This window comes from Notamacropus eugenii, chromosome 1, assembly GCF_028372415.1.
Source record: "Notamacropus eugenii isolate mMacEug1 chromosome 1, mMacEug1.pri_v2, whole genome shotgun sequence".
Lineage (NCBI taxonomy): Eukaryota > Metazoa > Chordata > Mammalia > Diprotodontia > Macropodidae > Notamacropus > Notamacropus eugenii.
Window position 1 is genome coordinate 721988844 of NC_092872.1, and position 19533 is coordinate 722008376.

The 19533-nt window shown below is 43.3% G+C and overlaps 1 pseudogene; it reads left to right on the forward strand.

Annotated features, from left to right (window-relative positions):
- The first annotated feature begins 440 nt into the window (after positions 1-440).
- LOC140520158 (hsc70-interacting protein pseudogene) lies at positions 441-17672 on the forward strand (annotated as a pseudogene).
- Positions 17673-19533: the final 1861 nt, after the last annotated feature.

A 19533-nucleotide genomic window follows, 5' to 3' on the forward strand; every position in this document is an offset into this window, starting at 1 on the left:
TCTCCAACTGCCTTTGAAACATCTGGAACTGGAGGTGCATAAGACAGCTTAACCTCATTGTGCCAAAAGCGATGTCATTTTTTTCCCCTGAACCCTCCCTCCTCCTACTACCACAAAGAGGGGCACCATCCTCCCTGTCCCCCAGGTTCACGATCTTGAAATCACCCTGGATTGCTCCCTCTGTCTTCCCTATGTTGGTTATCTCCTATTTGCCCTCACAGATATTGTTTGTCAAAAGTTATTTTTCTGCAGCTTACCAAATAGACTCGGATCTTCATGAAGAGAGGGCCTTCCCCTGAGCTGTCAGTCACTTCTGCTACTAGGAGCCCCACACCCCAAGCTGCTTTGCATAAAGAGATTTCCAAGGGGAGGGCCTGCAGATATAGGGACATATACTTGGGCTGGAGGCAGAGCAGCCACAGGGGAGGAGACACTGCACAATGGAGGCCCTGTCCCAGTTTGTCTGTGGGCTCCTCATGCTTTTGGTCCCAGGTGAGAACATGGGATAACAAAACATGCAGATGTGCGAATTTTCATTAGATGAGAGAAGTCAGGGGAAGTTAGAAGCTCTGGGGACATGAGCCAGTGCAGACCAAGGAGTATTTGGGTTTCTAGGAGGACAGTAGGTGCAGAGTCAGGTTGCCTGTGGGCAAAGTATCAAAATGGAAGGAGATTATTCTGTTTATTTCATGTTGGTTCATCATTAATTCCTGCTTTTAGGTTCCAGGGGGGACATTGTGCTGACCCAGTCTCCAGCCTCAGTGTCTGTGGCCCCAGGACAGAGAGTCACCATCAGCTGCAAGGCCAGTCAGAGTGTCAAACACAGTGATGGGAACACTTACTTGGACTGGCTCCAACACAAACCCGGACAATCTCCTCGGCTCCTCATTTACAAGGTTTCCAACCTGGGCACAGGAGTCCCTGCCCGGTTCAGTGGCAGTGGTGCTGAGAAGGATTTCACCTTCACAATCAGCAGCTTGGAGCCTGAGGATGGGGCAGTTTACTACTGTTCACAGGGAACTTCTTTTCCTCCACAATGTTATAACCCCGAACAAAAACCTCCCCAGCCCTAGGCTGGCTGGTGACAGGGCCTCAGCTGTCTCCTCTTCTTCCTCTTCTCCAGCAGCTGCAGGGCTGCATGCTCAGGGGCAGGATCTCTGGGGCTTTCATGAGAAGGGGACTAAGGGCTTAGGGGAAAGGCCATGGTCTGACATCTGTGTGCCCTGAGGGCTCTTGCTCCTTCTCAGCCTTGAGCAGTATAGTCAGGGAAGGAACCAACCCCTCCCAGATTGGGGCACCCTACTCTACCCTGGGTCTGAGGCACTTTCCCATTCATGTTTCATCTGACCAGTCACTGAGAGACAAACAAAGAGACAAAGAGATACCATAGAAAGCAATGAGTTGTGGACGCAAGAGGTCAAGAAGACCAGACCTAATGAAATCCATCAGTGATTCAGGCTTAAATTTCATATTCTGGGCCCATTGTCTCTGATGATGTTTTAAAATCAGATTTTCATATCATTTTTATCCTTTCATGTCAGGGGGCCCTGAGGAGATATCTGTGCACTCTCCTCTCTCTGTCCACCCTTTTCCAAAGAAGACTTTAATTCCTACAAAGAAGGGGAACAAGAGATTTGATGACAGGATGCTGACCATTCTGTTCTCCTCATAGATATGGTGCCTGGTTAGAATTATAACTATCTTCCCATCTTAATAATGTTAGTCTGAGAGAAATAATGTTTTTAAATTCAAGCTGAGCTCCTCATTGCTATCCCTTACTGAGGAAGGAGTAATCCAATTTGTGTGTGTGTGTGTGTGTATGTGTGTGTGTGTGTGTGTGTAAATAAGACTCAAGTCCCTTCCCACCAGATGCCAGTTACATAAAGACGATGCAGAATACATACCAAATATATAGCTTTTCTCAAGACGATAATAACCAGAAAACAGTAACGATGCACCTGTGAATATACCAGATAATGCACAGAGAGATTGACCATTTATCCTCAGGATGAAAGATCTCCAATGAACTAAGACAGCATTCCAGATATCACCCAAGAGGAAATTCCCCCAACTCTCTATTGCAGGATATTGTGGTAATGATATGATGGAGCTACTGCCTCCTTTACATGTTGGCTCCTTCCCCAATTCTTTCTCTCTTATCAGGGAATGCTCCACAAGTGAATCAAGAACCACCTGTCATCTCTCTGAAACCTGAAAACCTAAAATCTAGATTCACTCTACTGCCAACTCCACCTCCTAAACAGGCACGGAACATTGAGTGTGTCACTGTACAAATAGATGCATATATATACACATATATTTATATATATAACTTATGTTATACGTAATAATATAGATGAAGTATGTTGGTTGCATCAACATACCAATCAATGAGGAGAAACTTATGAAACTGCTCTTGAGGCCATGGGCATAAGTCTAGAAGCACACTTGTTAACCCACTGACAGTGCACATGATTCATGCCTGCCTATTCTCAAGCTTGATTCCTACAGCAAAACATGAATCACACAGATGCTCACCAACAACCAGGCACCCAAACCCACCACTCAGCTCTTTTACCACCTGGCCTCTCATTCTTCAGTCATTAGGTTATTACTCCTATCTAGAAAGTTTCCAATTCATTCTAAATATTAGACATAACCCAGGAATACATTCTGATCAATCTATCCATAGTCTTGGCAATGAATTAGTGGTATGAGTGACACAGAGACAGAACCTGATGTGGGGAGGTTGAGACAGGAATATCTCAAGCCCACAGAGTGTATTGAGCACTCCCGTATGTGACTAAAGTGGGAGAAGAAGTTGACATAATGGTCTTAGTCTGGGGTAAGCTGATGCCTTGGGAGAATGCTTTCTCTGAAGAAGAGTTCTCTCTCCACAGGCTGCCTTGTGGCCCAGAAGAAAGGAAGTGAGAGCTCCCAGAGGATAGAGGACACTAGGAAAGCTAGAGAATGTACTCATGAATCAGGAAATGAAATTTCAAAATAAGCTGGAAGGGAAGAGAAATCACAAAAAGAACAAAGCAAAGAAAACATTTTTTAGAAAATGTTTCAGTAAAAGCAAATAGAAATCTAAGAAGGTGGAGGGAAGGAAGACAGAGAGTTTCAGCTAAATGTGTCACTGAGAAGTGAAAGAGAAAAGACAAAAGAGGGAAAGAAATGGTAACTAAAGAAAAGAAAAAGTGAATATGTTAAGTAAAACCCTAAAGCAAGGATAAGGGCAGACAAATGGGAATAGGGAAAAGGAAAAGGCCGTTGGGTGACTAATGAGCACCAGCCTCCTTTAAACAAAACTAGTTGAAGCAACAAAATTTAGTGGGACCTGCTCAGATGCAAAATGTCTGTGTCTGTTTGTGAGCAAAGCAATTGAGGGGAAGGGATATGGCGTGAGCATTCTGTGCATTGAGACTGGGGCCTCCTCCCCTGGCCAGGGCTGAACACTGAGGGGTATAACGAGGTCCCTTCAAGTCTAGGAAATATAGGACATCCTAAGACTCACTTCAGTCCTATCCATAATCTATTCTCATACTTAGCTACCATTTCACTGAATCGAGCAACATGCATTTACTAAGCACCACTTATATACCAAGTACTCTGCCAGGAGATGGGGATACAAAAAGTAAGTTAAACAATCCCTGTCCACATATTAGAGGATGTCAAGATGTCATGGTGATCCTCCCTCAAATAACCTGACCTTGCAGCTCCTCAGTCTACTCATACCCACAGCACTCAGTTCAGCACCTGGCATGTGGGATAATTCATAAACACTTGTCCTGACCTCAGCTACACCCAGAGATGGTCCTAACCTGGACTTGGATGTCACCCACAAATGTTCTGCTTCCCTGTTCATGCTCTCCGATATCCCTTTCTCTGATCGTGACCTTCTTTCCTTCCTTCTTTCTCTCTACTTTATCACCTTAGCCTGTTCTTCCAGATTTAAAGGCTGATATGAGGAGTTTTCTTCCTTTATACATTCCTAGGAACCCATTGTTCTAGTGTGGAAATGGCCTTGGTGTTGGCCAATCAGACACTGTTTCCTTCTTCCTTTGCTTAAACTCATATAAGAATTACAGGCACTGGGTGGAATGGGTCACTCCTTTTTGCTACTCTCCCCACTGTTTGATGACTAAATAAACCTCTTTCTAAATTTCTTCTATTCTACATTTGTTCTTTGCAATCTCTCTATCCCTGCCTTCATCCCTCCTTCTGTCTCTCTGTCTCTCACTCTCTTTCTCTCTATATATATGCATGTATGTGCATGTGTAGATGTGCATATAAATACATTCATTCACATGTATATATAGAGCATACATATGCATATAGCCTATGTATGTATATACATGTGTATATGTATGCACATTCACATTGTATATTATTTCATGCATATATCATACATGTAAATGTATAACCTTAACCATAAATTCACAGGATATATATGTCCAGATAGAATGTGTCCATATATATGTGCTATGCACTAAAAAGGTCTATAGTAGATATGTATAGATATATACACAGATATATCTAAATAAGTTGTTTTTGTTTACATGTTGTCCCCCATCAAACATTAGAAGGTGAGCACCTTACACAAAAGTACTTTTTGCCTCATTTGGCCCCCCCAACACTTAACCCAGTGGCAGACACACAATAGACATTTAAAAAGTACTTGTTCAGTGCTTGGCTACCCTTGAGGAATTTATATTCTAACTAGAAAACCATATGGACATGTTTAGGCAAATACAAATACATAAGGGGAGGACAGGTGAACTAGAAACCAGGAGGAATGGGAAATACTTCAGTAGAAGGGAATATCAGAACTACACCTTAAAAGAAAGGGAGGATTCTGAGAAATGATGGGAGGAAGTATCTTCCATATGTTAAGAATAAATAATGCATAATGGGAAGTAGAATATTCTCTGAGAAACAGAAAGAAACAGGTTTGAGAGGACTGAAATGTGTTTGAAGAGCAACAGGGAAAGTAGGGTGTGACCAGGTTGTAATGGACTTCAAAATGTCAAAGAACTTTACAGCTGCCACCAAGATGCCCGTATGAGGAATTCCTGAATCAGGTGTCTGAGCTGACATTTGAGCAAATGTTGGCTTGTTTGAGAGAAAGAAAGGAGGGAAGGAAGGAAGGAAGGAAGGAAGGAAGGAAGGAAGGAAGGAAGGAAGGAAGGAAGGAAGGAAGGGAGGGAGGGAGGGAGGGAGGGAGGAAGGGAGGGAAGAAGGAAGGAAGGAAGGAAGGAAGGAAGGAAGGAAGGAAGGAAGGAAGGAAGGAAGGAAGGAAGAAAAGTGAAAGAAGCAAGGAAAGAAAGAAAGAAGAAAAAAAGAAATAAATAAAGGAAGGAAAGAAAAAAAGAAGGAAGGAAAGAAGAGAGAGGGAGGTAGAGAGAGAAAGAAAAAGAGAGAAAGACAGACAGAAAGGAAGGAAGGATGGAAGAAAGAAAGGAAGAAAGAAAGAAGGAAAGAAAGGAAGGAAGAAAAAGAAGAAAGATAGACGGAGAGAGGGAGGGAGAGAGAGAAAGAAAAAGTGATACAGAAAGAAAGGAAGGGGGAAGAAAGAGAAGAAAGAAGACAAGATGGCATGAGCAGGATGTGATTTCTGTTCATATTGAGGCAAGGAGATAGTTATGCTGGATGGAATGGGGTGAGGAGGAGGAATGTGACTGTCAATGTCAGAGATTGTGTTGCCATATGAATCTAGGGGCAGGTAGGTGGTGAGTGGATGGAGCACCAGTGCAGGAGTCAGGAGGACCTGAGCTCAGATCTCACCTCAGACACTTGAGGCTCACTAGCTGTGTGACCTTGGGCAAGTCACCTAATCTCAGTTGCCTCATCCTGGGTCATCTCCAGCCATCCTGATGAATATCCAGTCACTGGATTTGGATGGCTCTGGAGGAGAAGTGAGGCTGGTGACCTGCACAGCCCTCCCTCACTCAAAACAAAGTCAAGTGCAAGTCATGTCATCATTTCTCTGATGGCATGGTCTTCTTTGGCAATGAAGGACAAACACACACATATGTATTTAATGGACGGGAAAGGGATGACAGTCAGACAGAATGGGGAAAATATTAACATTGTTCTGATGTAAGGTGGACACTTTAAAGCTGAGAGGTTTATTAGACTTTTCATTAGTATAACAAGCATGGGCTGCACTCAGCCATGTCCTTCAATTACACATCTTGTGCCCATGTGCTTGGATCAGTTTAGAAATCAGAACTGCATCAAGTTTTTATCTATTCATGTCTGCTCCCAGGAGAAATTCCTCTAAATTCTCCACAGCTCACCCTCTTTGGTGGAAAGCCTCAATTACTACAGAGAAGGCGAACGAGAACTTGGTGCGAGGAAACTGGCCCTTCAGCTCTTCTCCTAGGTACAGGGGCTGGTCAGAATCTTCCCCATCTTAATGTTAGTTCGAGAGAACTACTTTTGTTAATCCATGCTGAGCTCTTCATTGCTATGCCTTACAGGGAAGGAGTGACCCAAGTTGTGTGTGTGTGTGTGTGTGTGTGTGTGTGTGTGTGTGTGTGTGTGTGTGTGTTGGGACATGGAGTAGTATTCAAATTTTGAGTCTCTTCCCACCAGATGTCAGTTACACAAAGACCACACAGAGGTCACGTCCAATATACCCACTTTTCCTGGATGACAATGAACTGAAAACAGAGTAATGATACACATGAGAATACACCAGATAATACACAGAGTGATTGCAAGATTCAGAGAGATATGAGCAATGCAAGGAGAGGGATTTATACAATAACAAAATAATAACGATAGCTTATGAGGGAGGATAGCTGTTAAATCATGCAAGGCAATTAGGGTAAATCGAGTCGACTGGAGATTCACAGCTAACACGTGTCAACTGTTTGAGGATGCTTCCTGGCTCTAGGCTGGTGTTTTCTCCACCTTGCCACCCAGCTGCTCCTCAATGCTTACTTTGAAAGACTTGAGCAAGGAGACGTCTAGGAGCCAAGATGGTGTAGTAAGCAATGAATGGCTGAAAGTCCCCATTATTCACCACCACAGGACCATGAAATCATGTGGCAAAAGAAATGGTAGACACCACTGTCCAATCCAAACTCCTTGATTTTAACAAACCTTATTATTTCAGGCATGGGAGAATCAAAAATTAAGACAATACCCTGACGAATTCAGGAAATCAAAGGGGATTGAACGACTTTTGAAAAGTACTTACAATCTTTAGTACTACATTCAGAGAGATTGTCCATTATGGTTCTAAATTCATGGTGGGAGAGGCACTCTGTACTTGTGTGTAGGATAGTAAAGGTCACAAGTGTTTAGTTTTATTTGTTCCCAGCATAAGCACATCCAGCCAACTGTCCTCTACAATCACTGTTAGCTAGAGAGTGTTAAGGAACCCGTGACAATACCATGCCAAGGTGAGAGGCCTGTGAGGCCTGTTTCTGAAAGGCCAGCCCCAGTACATTATGTGGCCAATGTAGGGACTACTGCTCTTCTGACTGGGGCCAGTAGGTGGCGGCACAGTGCACAGAGCACTGGGCTTCAGATAATACTTGAGGATTTGCTATCCCCTCCTAGTCAAGGGCTTCCCCACACATGCTCTTTCTTTAGATGACTCCCCCACCCCCAACACACTCTTTTCCTCCTTTTTGAAATAGTTTCTCTTAATGTCTTCTGGCTTTCATTCTCGGAGGTCTTCCAGTCCCTCCTGTGCTGCTTTCTCTCTTAAAATTCTACCCTAGGTTTGTCTTCATACAGACTCCTGAATCCCATTCAGAGAAAGATAGCAATCTCCTTTATCAGCCATTGACTTTACAAAGTGGAAAAGCCCAGGTGTTTGATAGAAGGAAAAAGACTCACACTTCTGGACTCAGCCTTTATTTTCTACATTCTCTAAGTCAAAAACGTGGGCTATAGATGGGGTGTTAAGTTGTTACTCATAGACCTAACCACTGATTCATCCTTCTAAGAGAAAATTGGCTTGGTTGGGAGGCTCAGCACCACAGGATAAAATGCAGTATGGAGAAATGGATAGAGAAAGTTCAGCAAGCAGTCTCTGTGGAGAAGGCCTTTTCCCACAATGAGGGAGAAGCCAGGAGGTCTGGACACACTCAGGGAAATCCTAGGACCCTAGGTGTTGTTGGGTGACCAAAACAGGGGAAGCAAGACTGATTTATGGACCTTTTTTATGTTGGTCAGACAGAGACAAGACATTGGGGGCAGGGAGCAGAGAGCTCAGACCTAGGGTGTAGGACAAAGTGCAAGACTGGTTGTGATGCAGAATGGGGGTAGTATGGAGAAAAATGAGTGACTAGTTGATATTCAAATTCCCCACTTAGAAAGAAAGGGTGGCTTGGGTTGTACCTACTGGTCTCATTCAATTAGAAGGATTCAGTCAGGGGTGTATAGTCTTCCTAGTTTAGCCATTTAGGGAAGCTACTCTACTCCCCCAGCTTCTTGTCTCTTCCCCTACTGAGTCCTTTGAAATCTGTTCTTCCTAAATCTAGGCAGCAGGTCAGGTGACACCTGGTTCCCCTGCCCTTTCCTATGAGAAGTTCTGATATATCATGATCACTTCTCATCAAGATGCATGGTTATTGGGGTCTATCATGTAGAGAAGAGCAACTGCCCCTGTTTAAACAATGGGAATTTCGTTACTGAAATCCATGACACTGTTAATTTTGCTATGAAGGTGAGAGGCTGCATTCTTTAAGTAATGGAAGACCCCTCTCACTCTAGAGTCAAGCATCCATGCCAACCTAATAATGTGTTTCTAGAACCACCCATTAATTTCCTCCTATTCTGGTGAGCTGCAATCCCATGTCAACAGAGTGCATTTCACCCTCCTTGGATATTTACTCCAATGTTCTCTACCTTTATGCTTCTCCCTCTAAGTTCTAATTTTCCTCTTGTGTTTATGCCTTCTTAATGTACATTTCTATGAGAGAGAGAGAGAGATCATATTCCCTATGTAACTTACTTTAAATAAGTTATTTCAGAGTTATTCTGAAGTCTAGGCTAGCACAGTTCCAAGACTATGTAATATATATGAAGACAAATCTGCACCCTTTTCTAGGCTATCTGGTTCACCTCACTGCTATCCAAGCTTTAGGCATCTATAGATGCGCATCTGAGGCCAGGATTTTAATTGCTTGTTCCCTTCCTGGATTTGGTGTCCTGTGAATTTCTGAGTCTCTATCCTTTTTGTTGCAGATCTGTAGCTGCAGTATTCACAGCATCATGTACTTTAGAGAGGTCACAGTCAGCGGGATAGGGAAAGAAAAATGTCTGAATTCAGCAGTAACGTTGGACATGGCTATTTCATTAGTGTAGAAGGAAATAGGGGAGAGGGAAGCACTGAAGATACATAAAAGGGATTTTTGAGAGAGAACTCAGAAAATTCATGTGAATGAAGGTGAGCAGATTAGTTGTGGAAAGAAGGATTGGTAGATGGAAGGAGGAGCCAGATGATTTATAAATGGACTATTATGTACCAAACACATATTTTTTCACAAAAATTATCTCATTCAGATTCTTACAACAATCTTATGAGGCAGATGTTATTATGATCCTCATCTTCCAGTTGCAGAAACTGAGGCTAAGTGACTTGCACAGGGTCACAAAGCTAGTGAATTTTGGGAGTGAGATTTGAATTCAGGACTGCATGACATCATGCTCAGCCACTTATGTACTGTACCAAACAGCAGCCAGGAATAGGGGGAGGTAGAACAAGATTAAGCAATTAAAGAGACAGAGTCTCATCAGGCCCAATACAGAATAACATTCCTCCAGGCTTTCCCCACCTGGGCCATTCACATCCATGACCGTCCAGGAAGCCCACATAAAGTTTGAACACAATACACTGAAGACTTTGCTCTGATTCCTTAAGTGTCTGCAGGCAAAATCTACAGGAACTGGACTGTCCCTCTAGTGCCTCTGATCACTGCTACCTCTGTTTCTGAACATTCATGTCTGTCATCAGAAATTTTACAAACTTGTTATCAGCTAGTCCTGTCGGGTCACATGGATCCATCTCCTTTGCCTTTGTGTCACCTTTAGCTCAATTGAATCAAATGAGGGAGTGGGGAAGTTAAAAGTACAGACCATAGGCATGTATGGAAGTCAGACATATGACGTGCAGACAAAGGTGACCTCAGCAAAGTAGAGTGGAGCCTTGAAACAGTTCTGTACAGTGCCCCACTGACACCGATCCAGCACCAAGCCCATTTATCAGTCTCTCCAGAATTCGTTTTTCTGCTTTCACAAGGTGGCTCTGTCTTCCATCCTCTACCGTTGGCCTGTTCCTATAGTTGCCTTTAAAGTCTTTTTTGTCACTCTTCTGAAACGAAATGATTTTTCAGTTAATTTCTCTTTTCTGATGGCCTTTTTTGCCACCATCAGTCTGACATCTGATTCTCCATCTAGTTAATTTTTTTCCCAAAACTAATAGTAATCTCTTCTCCCAGAGAAGGGAAGCTTCTCTTGTTTCTAGCCACAATCAGTCGCTTCTTACAGACTTACCATAGGACCATGGAGACAGGCTTGGCAGAGACTAAAGAAGAGATAATGGGACCGTGAGATCACAACTTCCCACACATAGATCACTCAATCAGTCTGACCCATATGTAATACCAAGCATTGACTCTTGGAGGAGGGACCTCACTGGGATTATTTTGTAAACTGATATCACAGCAACCTTGCCCATCCACTGTCTGAGACCTAAATATGGCCTGTCCCCATCTGTCTCAGTGTGCCCCAGAGGTCTTAAGCCTGAACTTCTACAAGAGAAACAATGATTTCCCCATTTTCCTCTGGCTTCTGATGCTCTGAGCCCAGGGTAAAATCAGCCTGGGGAGAGAGATAACAAGTGGTCTCTTGTGGTACACCAGGAGATCCTAAAACTTGGAAATTTGATCTGGGTTGGGGAGAGGACAGGGTGATGAGAGGGTAGATCCTACAGTCAATGAGAAGGACATCTCAAGCCAGTCGGAGAACACACTAGTGGGTATGCTTCTTAATTTCAATCTATTTATTCTCATTTTCTTTTCTCCACCCAAGGGTCCTGTGCAGTCATTTTGCTGATCCAGTTTCCAGCTTCTCTGTCTGGTACTGCTGGAGAAAGAGTCACCACCATCTGCAGAGACAGTCAGGGTATTGGTAGTTACTTAGCCTGGTACCAGCAGCCACCAGAACAGTCTCCCAAGTTCCTGATCTATGATGCTTCTAACCTTCACTGTGTTGTCCCCTCCCACGTCAGTGGCAGTGGGTCTGGGACAGATTTTGCTCTCAGGATCAGAAGTGTGGAGGCTGAAGATGTTGGACATCACTACTGTCAGCAATATTATGAGTTCCCTAACCCACAGTGGTGCAGGCTTGAACAAAATCCTCCCTGAGTTGTTGAGCTCTTTAGCTCAGGAGATCGGCCACTTCCCCAAGAGCATCTGAGTCAGAGCCACCACAGAGCCCTGGGAAGGGATGGATCTAACAGCTTGGCTCTGGGGGCCACAGATCGCAGTCTCTCACATGTAGCCTGATAAGATGATCATCATGTTCCATTTAGGGCAAAGATTTGGAGTGTTGTTGGAAAAGAGAAATGGTGACGCTTGAGATACTCTACTTGTACCTCACCCTGACTGACAGTCCCTGGAGAACATCTTTAGCAATGTTCTGGAGGTTCCTTCTATATTTCCCTACTTCTGCTGGAAGTATGCTTCTCTGGACACTCTATCCTTGTCTCTGTCATCACTTAGGTGTCACCAGTTCACCACCACAGAGTCCCTGATGACCATCAATGGGTTTAACCCACTTTCATGTTCATTGAAGGGATATCATGGTGAGGGGTAATGGTGGTGAAGAACATTTTTGAAGGTCACTGAAAGCCTCTCTGTTTGTCCTCTTCACATTGTTGGGTGTATTTGAGTGTATGTGTTGCACAGGTGGGTTACATATGTCCCAATAGATCTGCCCATACATGGTTCATAATGTGCTGTAAATAGATACCTCTAAGAATCTCTTCCCACTATCCTTTGTCAAAGGAGATTTGAATTCCTACCACGATGGAAGCAAAAGACTGAGGTTATGAGACTGGCCATTCTGCTGAGCTCAGAGGGAGGAGGCCAGGCAGAATTTGATCTCTCTTCGTAGTCTAGAGGAAAGAATTTTTGATACGTTAAATTTATTTAATAATGTCTTGTACCATGTGATTAAAATAGAATGCAAACTGTTTTTTTCCAAATATCAGAATTCCAGAAGTGTAACAGAGCATCACTTAAACAACGTTTGTATATGGAACATGCTCAGACATTAGTGTGCTCGTAATGAGATAAACCATCAACTCGTAAATACAAAAAGAGATTTTTATCTGTTGGACATGACACTTATGTGGAATACTGTTCACATTTTAAAAGCTCTATCTTTTGAACTGAAAAAACACTTCAAAACAGGTGGCATTTGAAAAGCAATTTCAATAGTGTAGCAGCAAAAATATAGCTCTAAGCCACATCAGTTGTATGTTATTTTAATCTATTACTACCTTTGTAACAAAAATACTATGTTAAGTAGCCTGGATAACAGCCATCCAAGCCCCATGTCCAATACAAATATGTTGTCTATGGGGAAGGTATGGAGGAAAACTCTTGCACAATATTTTGTTTCCTGTTTCTCTAACATGATATTTAGACCTCAGTCAAAGCCAGGCAGCCCTAGACATTGAAGTTTCTACCTACCTCCATGATTTGTTTAGGTCCAAGCTTATGAGTATCAAAAGGTATCTATCCAAGGCTTGTTTCCCTTGTCACAAAACTCCAGTTAGAAAAATGTCAGGTACCCTAACTCGCTACTCAATTCCTTTACCACTGACCTTTGCACTATTTATCCATTAGACCAAAGGTGTCAAACCCTGAGATTACTGTTTGAATGAGTTGAAAACTAAATTCAGAAATATTTAGAAAAATAAACAAAATCACAATCAAATGTGAAACAATGATAATGTATGGTTTTCTAAGTCAGTGTGAAGCCAGCAGGGATCCTCAGGAATGGCTTTGGCTCCCCTTTCTATATGTAGTGACCACCTGATTAAAGTCCCCTCTTGCTCTTCAGTCAGTGGAGCAGCCATTTTCCCCATAGACTCCATGACCCCGATGGTAGGCAATGCCAAATCTGAATTTGTACTTGCCTCAATTTTTACATAGCACTTGTCCCAACAGATGTTTGGGCCCTTTAGCTCAGATTGCAACTACTTCATTGAGTCAAATGTCATAGCATCCCCTGAACTTAAGGAAAGACTAGGAACAATTCAGCCTTATGATGGCGATCCAAGGTTCTCCCATGGTAGGATGGAGTATAGAGCCTAAAGATGAGGCCTCCATACTACTGACCATATAAGACAGACTCACAACCCACCTTCCCTGCCCTCCAAGGAAGCTCGGCCATTTCCTTACTCTCTGCTCTCACTTTCCTCAGCTCCTTACCCTTGCAGACTCATAAGATGGAGCCCATTAGGATCTTCCCATTTAGGGGAAGTAATTGAAGGGCTCTTACAAAGGGAGTGGACTTTTCAACAGACATGAAATGACAGGATGGTGCAGGACAAGATCATGAGCAGTGATCAGGAATCTCCATTGTGGGGTCACGAGTTGGGGAATACAATTCTTTTTTTAAAAGTTATTTTATAGGTTTTCAGTGTTCTACAATCATATACCTTAGATTTTTTCCCTCCTTCCCCCTCCTTTCCCTCTCCTTAACCAATCTCTCCATGAGACAGCATGCAATCTTATACAAGTTTCATAATACATTCCTATGAAATACATTTTCACCTTAGTAATAGGAATTAAAAGGAATGGGAGAAACTAAAAATAAAACAAAACATGATGCAAAAGAAGATGGTCTGCTTCATTCTGCAATCCAGTTCCATAGTTCTTTCTCTGGATGTGGAAGGCATTTTGCCTCAAAAGTCCATTGAGAATTTTTTAGGTCCTTGCATTACTATTAAGGAGTACGTCTACCAGAAAAATTCCTCACATGCTGTGGTTGTTGCTGTGTGCAAAGTTCTCCTGGTTTTGATCCTTTCACTCAGCATCAGTTCATATGTCTTTCCAGACCTCTCTGAAGTCTTCCTGTTCATCACGTCTTATAACAACATAGTATTCCATTACATTCATATGACACAATTTGTTCAACCATTTTCTAATTGATGGGCATCCCCTTAATTTCCAGGTTTTGGCCACTACAAGGAGAGCAGCTGTAAATATTTTTGTGCATGTGGGACCTTTTCCCATTTTTATAATCTCTGCTGCATATAGTCCTAGAAGAAGTCTTCTTCTCAGAGTTCCAGGCCCACATTAGATGAGTGACACTGGGACAGAACCCAAACTGGGCCTCTTTTCTCCTCAACCTCTTTCCTAAGCTCCCTAATCACCAGTGTTTCACACACACAGAGCCCCATTCCATTTCCATTTGTCTTTGTTACTTCATAAATCCTGTCAATTAGATGGGACTTTGTGTTCAGGAGAGGACAGCCCTGAGCAGGGAGCAGCAGGAGCTGCCTTGGGGACTCCTCTTCACAGGATCTGCTTACAGGGAAAAGGGATGGCAGAGGAACATGTCACTCAGGGGAAGGTCAGAGTCAGTAGATCAAGTCCAGGGAGCTGATCCTGGACACCAGTGTGCATATTGGTTATCATAAGGATTAGCATGTAGACTGTTGCAACACAGGCAGGAGTTGCCAGAAAAACCAGGATTCATTAAATGTTTGATTTTTAATTAATTATCATTACACATTCACACATCTTTTATAGTTACCAAATATTCCCGCTCTCCACATTCAGTTACATGATAGCACATGTGGTCATGTCCCACAGTTTAAGAAGTGTTGGTGCAGAGGACCAAATATTCCCTATAAGAGCTCTTTTAGAGGAGGGAATAAGAAGACTGAGAGAAGTCCCCAGAGACCAAGTGATCTCTCTCTAACACAGGAAGAGACTCCTAATTTCAGACTAATCCAAGGTCATCTTTTATTGGGTTTTTAGATTTCTTATTCAAGGAAAAGCTTGGGATACAATTTGTCTCCATCTCACAGAAGCATCTGAAAAAGTAACTCATTCTGGATAAGTAGGAGAAAAACAGGCTAAATGATCATGCATTTCTATGGGTTAGGAAACTGACTGGACTGCGGATTTCAAAGCATAGTCATTTGCACCCAATATAAGCCTCCATAAGCTTACCTCATGGTAACTTCTGCTCTTACAGACCAATCTCAGATCTAAGCTCAAGGCTACCTCTACCCTTCCAGGTTCTAGGCACACCTATGATTAGTCAGATATTATTATGTAGTAGCATTAGCTTAAATCCCACCAGCGTTCTTTCCCCCAATATTTAAGTGGAGAATGTTTTTATTCAGTTAGCCTGACAAGTGATATAGTAAGAACAACGGGTAAAAAAAGTCCTTCAAAAGTCAATGACACATTGTCCACAAAGAAGTGGACTTCAGAGACCATATGTGGCAAGAGTAACTTATACCTCCTGATCACTAGAAGTCCTGTTCTGGTATACTCTGATGACTGCAAAAGAAAGAATGAGTCTGATCACTTCCCACTCCTCTGCCTCCCTTCAGTCCAATCCAGGGTACTCTAAAGCAGGTGATGGAGCAGCAGGTGTAGATGCTCTGGGAGATGTCCTTACAATCTGCACACAGGCAACGCAGGCCATAGGGCTGTCTTCAAGTTGAGCTCAAGCAGCAGTGGGATTCAGCAGCCCCTATGGGTCTCTGAGCATCGTTTTCAAAGGACTGCACTGCTCACCTCCTGGTTTGAGGATGGACTAGAAATGGCGCACTAAAAATTGTCTGCTTCGTACAACCCTGGGCTGCTTACCATGGCAGGTGAGGATGACACCCTGTGGTCAAAACACAAAAAACTGGACAAAGATTTCTGTAAAGATGTTTCCACTCACCATTACTCCATGGAATGCGAGAGCACACTCATGTCTAACACGAAATTCAGTAGACGGACTCAAGATAGAGACATACATTTTTTGACTTGTCTTCTACGCAGATTCATTTCATTTGACTCAGGTTATTTATTTTCTGGCATTTTTTGGATATTTCATTCTATCAGTTAATGGTGTCATAGGTAGGGAAGAAATAGAAGTACTGACCTAAAAATAGATCCTTTGAACCATATTCGAACGTATGGAAGAGAACAGGAGAAAGCTCAGAAGGAAACAGAGGAGCAGGCTTAAAACATGAAGACTTCATTATGCATATTTCTCAAAAGACCTGTAATATGGAATGGAGGTTCATGGTTTTACAGAAAGACCCTTTTTTGAGTTTTGTCAGGTGGGTGAATATGCTTTTGTTAGTGTTTAAGTAAAAAAAAAAAACAAAGGACAAAGCTTTAGAGCAGCTTAATAAGGAATGGAAAGAACTGAAAGACAAGATTCCCTGGAGAATGACTGCACACATTGTAATATCAATGTAGAAGAAAATCATCCTAGGGTCGCCGGTCCGCCTGCCCACCTTCTCCGCCTCCTCCATCTCCGCCCGCCGCCGCTCCACAGCTCCCTGCCCCGGCCCCGGCCCCAGCCCCAGATCCAGACCCAGCTCCTCCCGACACGGATGCCCGCCAGCTCAGGGAGCCTTCATTGGGCTCTGCCAGCAGGACCCCGGACTTCTGCACACCCACGAGCTGCGATTCCTCCGGGACTGGGTGGAGAGTACGGGTGGTAAAATCCCACCTGCTCCACAGAAAGCGAAATCAGAAGAAAAAATCAAGGAGGAAAAGAGTGAAAGTAAGAAACCGGCAGAATCCCCCAAACTAGAAGAGCTCGAGAGTGAGGAGAGGGACGCGGAGATGGATGATGAAGGAGTGATTGAAGGAGATACCGATTCCCCTAGGAAATGGGAGAGGAGGCTGCCGAGAGAACAGAGGAGAGGATGGATCAGGCCAACGACAAGAAGGTGGCAGCCACTGACGCCCTCAGGAGGGGTGATCTTCAGACTGCCACTCACTTACTTACCGAGGCCATCCGACTGAACCCTCGTTTGGCCATTTCATATGCTAAGAGAGCCAGTATCTTTACAAAACTGCCAAAGCCCAGGCTGCGATCAGAGACTGTGACAGAGCGATTGAAATAAGCCCTACATATGGCGAGGGAAAGCCCACGGACTCCTTGGCCACTGGGAGGAGTCGGCCCATGATCTTGACATGGCTTGCACACAGGACTACGATGAGGATGCAAGTGCGCTGCGGAAGGAAGTCCAGCCAAGGGCCCAGAAGATTGCCGGACATCGGCGAGAATACGAAAGAAAGTGTGAGGAGCGAGAGATCAAAGACAGGCTAGAAAGGGTGAAGAAGGCTCAGGAGGAACATGAGCGAGCCCAAAGGGAGGAAGAAGCCCGGAGGACCTGCGGACCCCAGTTTGGCTCTTTTCCAGGTTTTCCTGGAGGTATGCCTGGGAACTTTGGAGGCATGCCTGGCATGGGAGGGGCCATGCCAGGGATGGCAGGAATGCCCGGGCTCAGTGAGATTCTTAGTCTTGCAGCCATGCAGGACCCAGAGGTGATGGTGGCGTTCCAGGATGTGGCACAGAACCCCGCGAACATGTCCAAATATCAGAGCAACCCAAAGGTTATGAATCTCATCAGCAAATTGTCAACCAAATGTGGAGGTCCAGAATAGACGCCCTTTTAACAAATAAAGCCCTAACTGACGGAAAAACAACCCAGATCACTTAATGGGCCTCGCGATAATACAAACCAAATGTACCTCTGACCTTCTGGTGAAGAAAACTGGGGTGCTTGGAAGATACCCCTCCTCCTCTGCCCCCAGTGCAACAGGAGCATTTTACAGTGATTGGTTGGCCCTTAGTCTTAGATAATGTTGTCCTGCTCTCAAGTCACAAACTTAAGAAACATAATTTTCCAAAACTTGAAAATTATGTAAGGAGAAAGGAAAGATAGTGCATAAAATTGTTTTCTTTATTAAATCATTTTGGCTTTTCCTTGGACTTGATTAGATTTCAGGGTGAGGATGAAGAGACTTATGTTAAAAGATTTCTTAGCTAGTCATGGTGGAAAATTGGATTAATCAGAGAGAGGTAAACATTCCTCATATAACTATGTAAAATTTGAAGTGGCCTCATGCTTATTGGAGATTTTTGATTTTTTTTTTAAATTCTGATGTGCTTTATAAAAAAAAAAAAAAAGCTTCTTTTGATGGCAGAACCAAACGTGGGACCACCAATGATTTAATAAGTACTTGGGCAGAGACTGGAGCTTCCTGCAGTGAGGACTGGGGAATATTTCCCAGGTGTTTTCTCCCATGGCATTGTGGGGAGGAATTAACCAGTCAGCCCCTGCATTGCCATGAGGGCATGCTTCTGTGAGACTGGCTCACCACATTGTAACCTTGACTCCTCTGTTGTCCGTATGTCACTGTAAACGTTTGTGATTCTGTTTAGGGAAGGGAAGGAAGGTGGTCCTTTTCTTCCTTCTTGGATGTGAATTGATGTCTTTCCTCAAAAACAAGACCCCTGGCCCTGTCTGGGCTCTGTGTTTTCATTTGTTTTCCACAGTCTATTTTTCCTCCATTTTATTAGGATAAAAGAGTCCTTATACAGTCAATATTTATGAAGGCCGCCATTTGAAGTGTACTTAATTGTACAGACATGGACGAACGCTTGGCTCAAGGTAAAATGCAACACTTACTGTGTCTCTACATAAAGGCTAATTCTCCTAAAATAAAAAAAATCATCCCAGAAGAAAAAGAACAGATATGAGGAAAAGACATAAAAACTGGAGACATCTGAATGAGCTGTAGTACAATAAAGTAACACTATCTAAGAGGAAAATCTACAGAATGTTTACAGTCAGGAAACCCCCCATGACTAGACATCAGACATCTATTCAATACAATGCCTGGTAATGGTATGAAAAGGCTGACCTTCAATCAGGCCTCCTTCCTCTGAGAACGTTAGTGAGGTGTGACATAGACAATGTTTTGGCTTCTTTGGTTTGACTGTGTTTTTGTGTGTGAAAAAGACAGGCTTGGGGTGGGTTATTGCGAAGTGGTAGCAAAAAACCCAACTAAATATATGAAAAATTAGCAAAGGAAAAATATTCCGTTTAGAAACAACTGGATCAAGCCTGCCACAAAGTACTTATTAGAGGCTATTTGGACACACACATCAATACAACAATTCTTCTGGGACCTTATTTCTAGCTGGAATAAACAGGTCCAGACTGGGTCCCAGGAAGGTAAGCATTAATACCTAAGAGTAATGCTGATGAACTGTATTCTTAACACTAGATTACCTGTAATCGCCCTACCGTCACATAGCCTCAATTCATTAAAAGCATCCATTCCTGTGTTACAAAAAGCAGAGTAACTAAAACTCTTCCCAGTCAATGCCTGGAGCCTCCTCTCCCCCAGATACAGACAGAATCCCCACCATGAAAAATGGGCACAAAACAGAATCTAGCAGCAGTGAGGCACCTGGAGAGAGAACATGGATGGCAAAGTGGCGATTCACAAGGTTTGG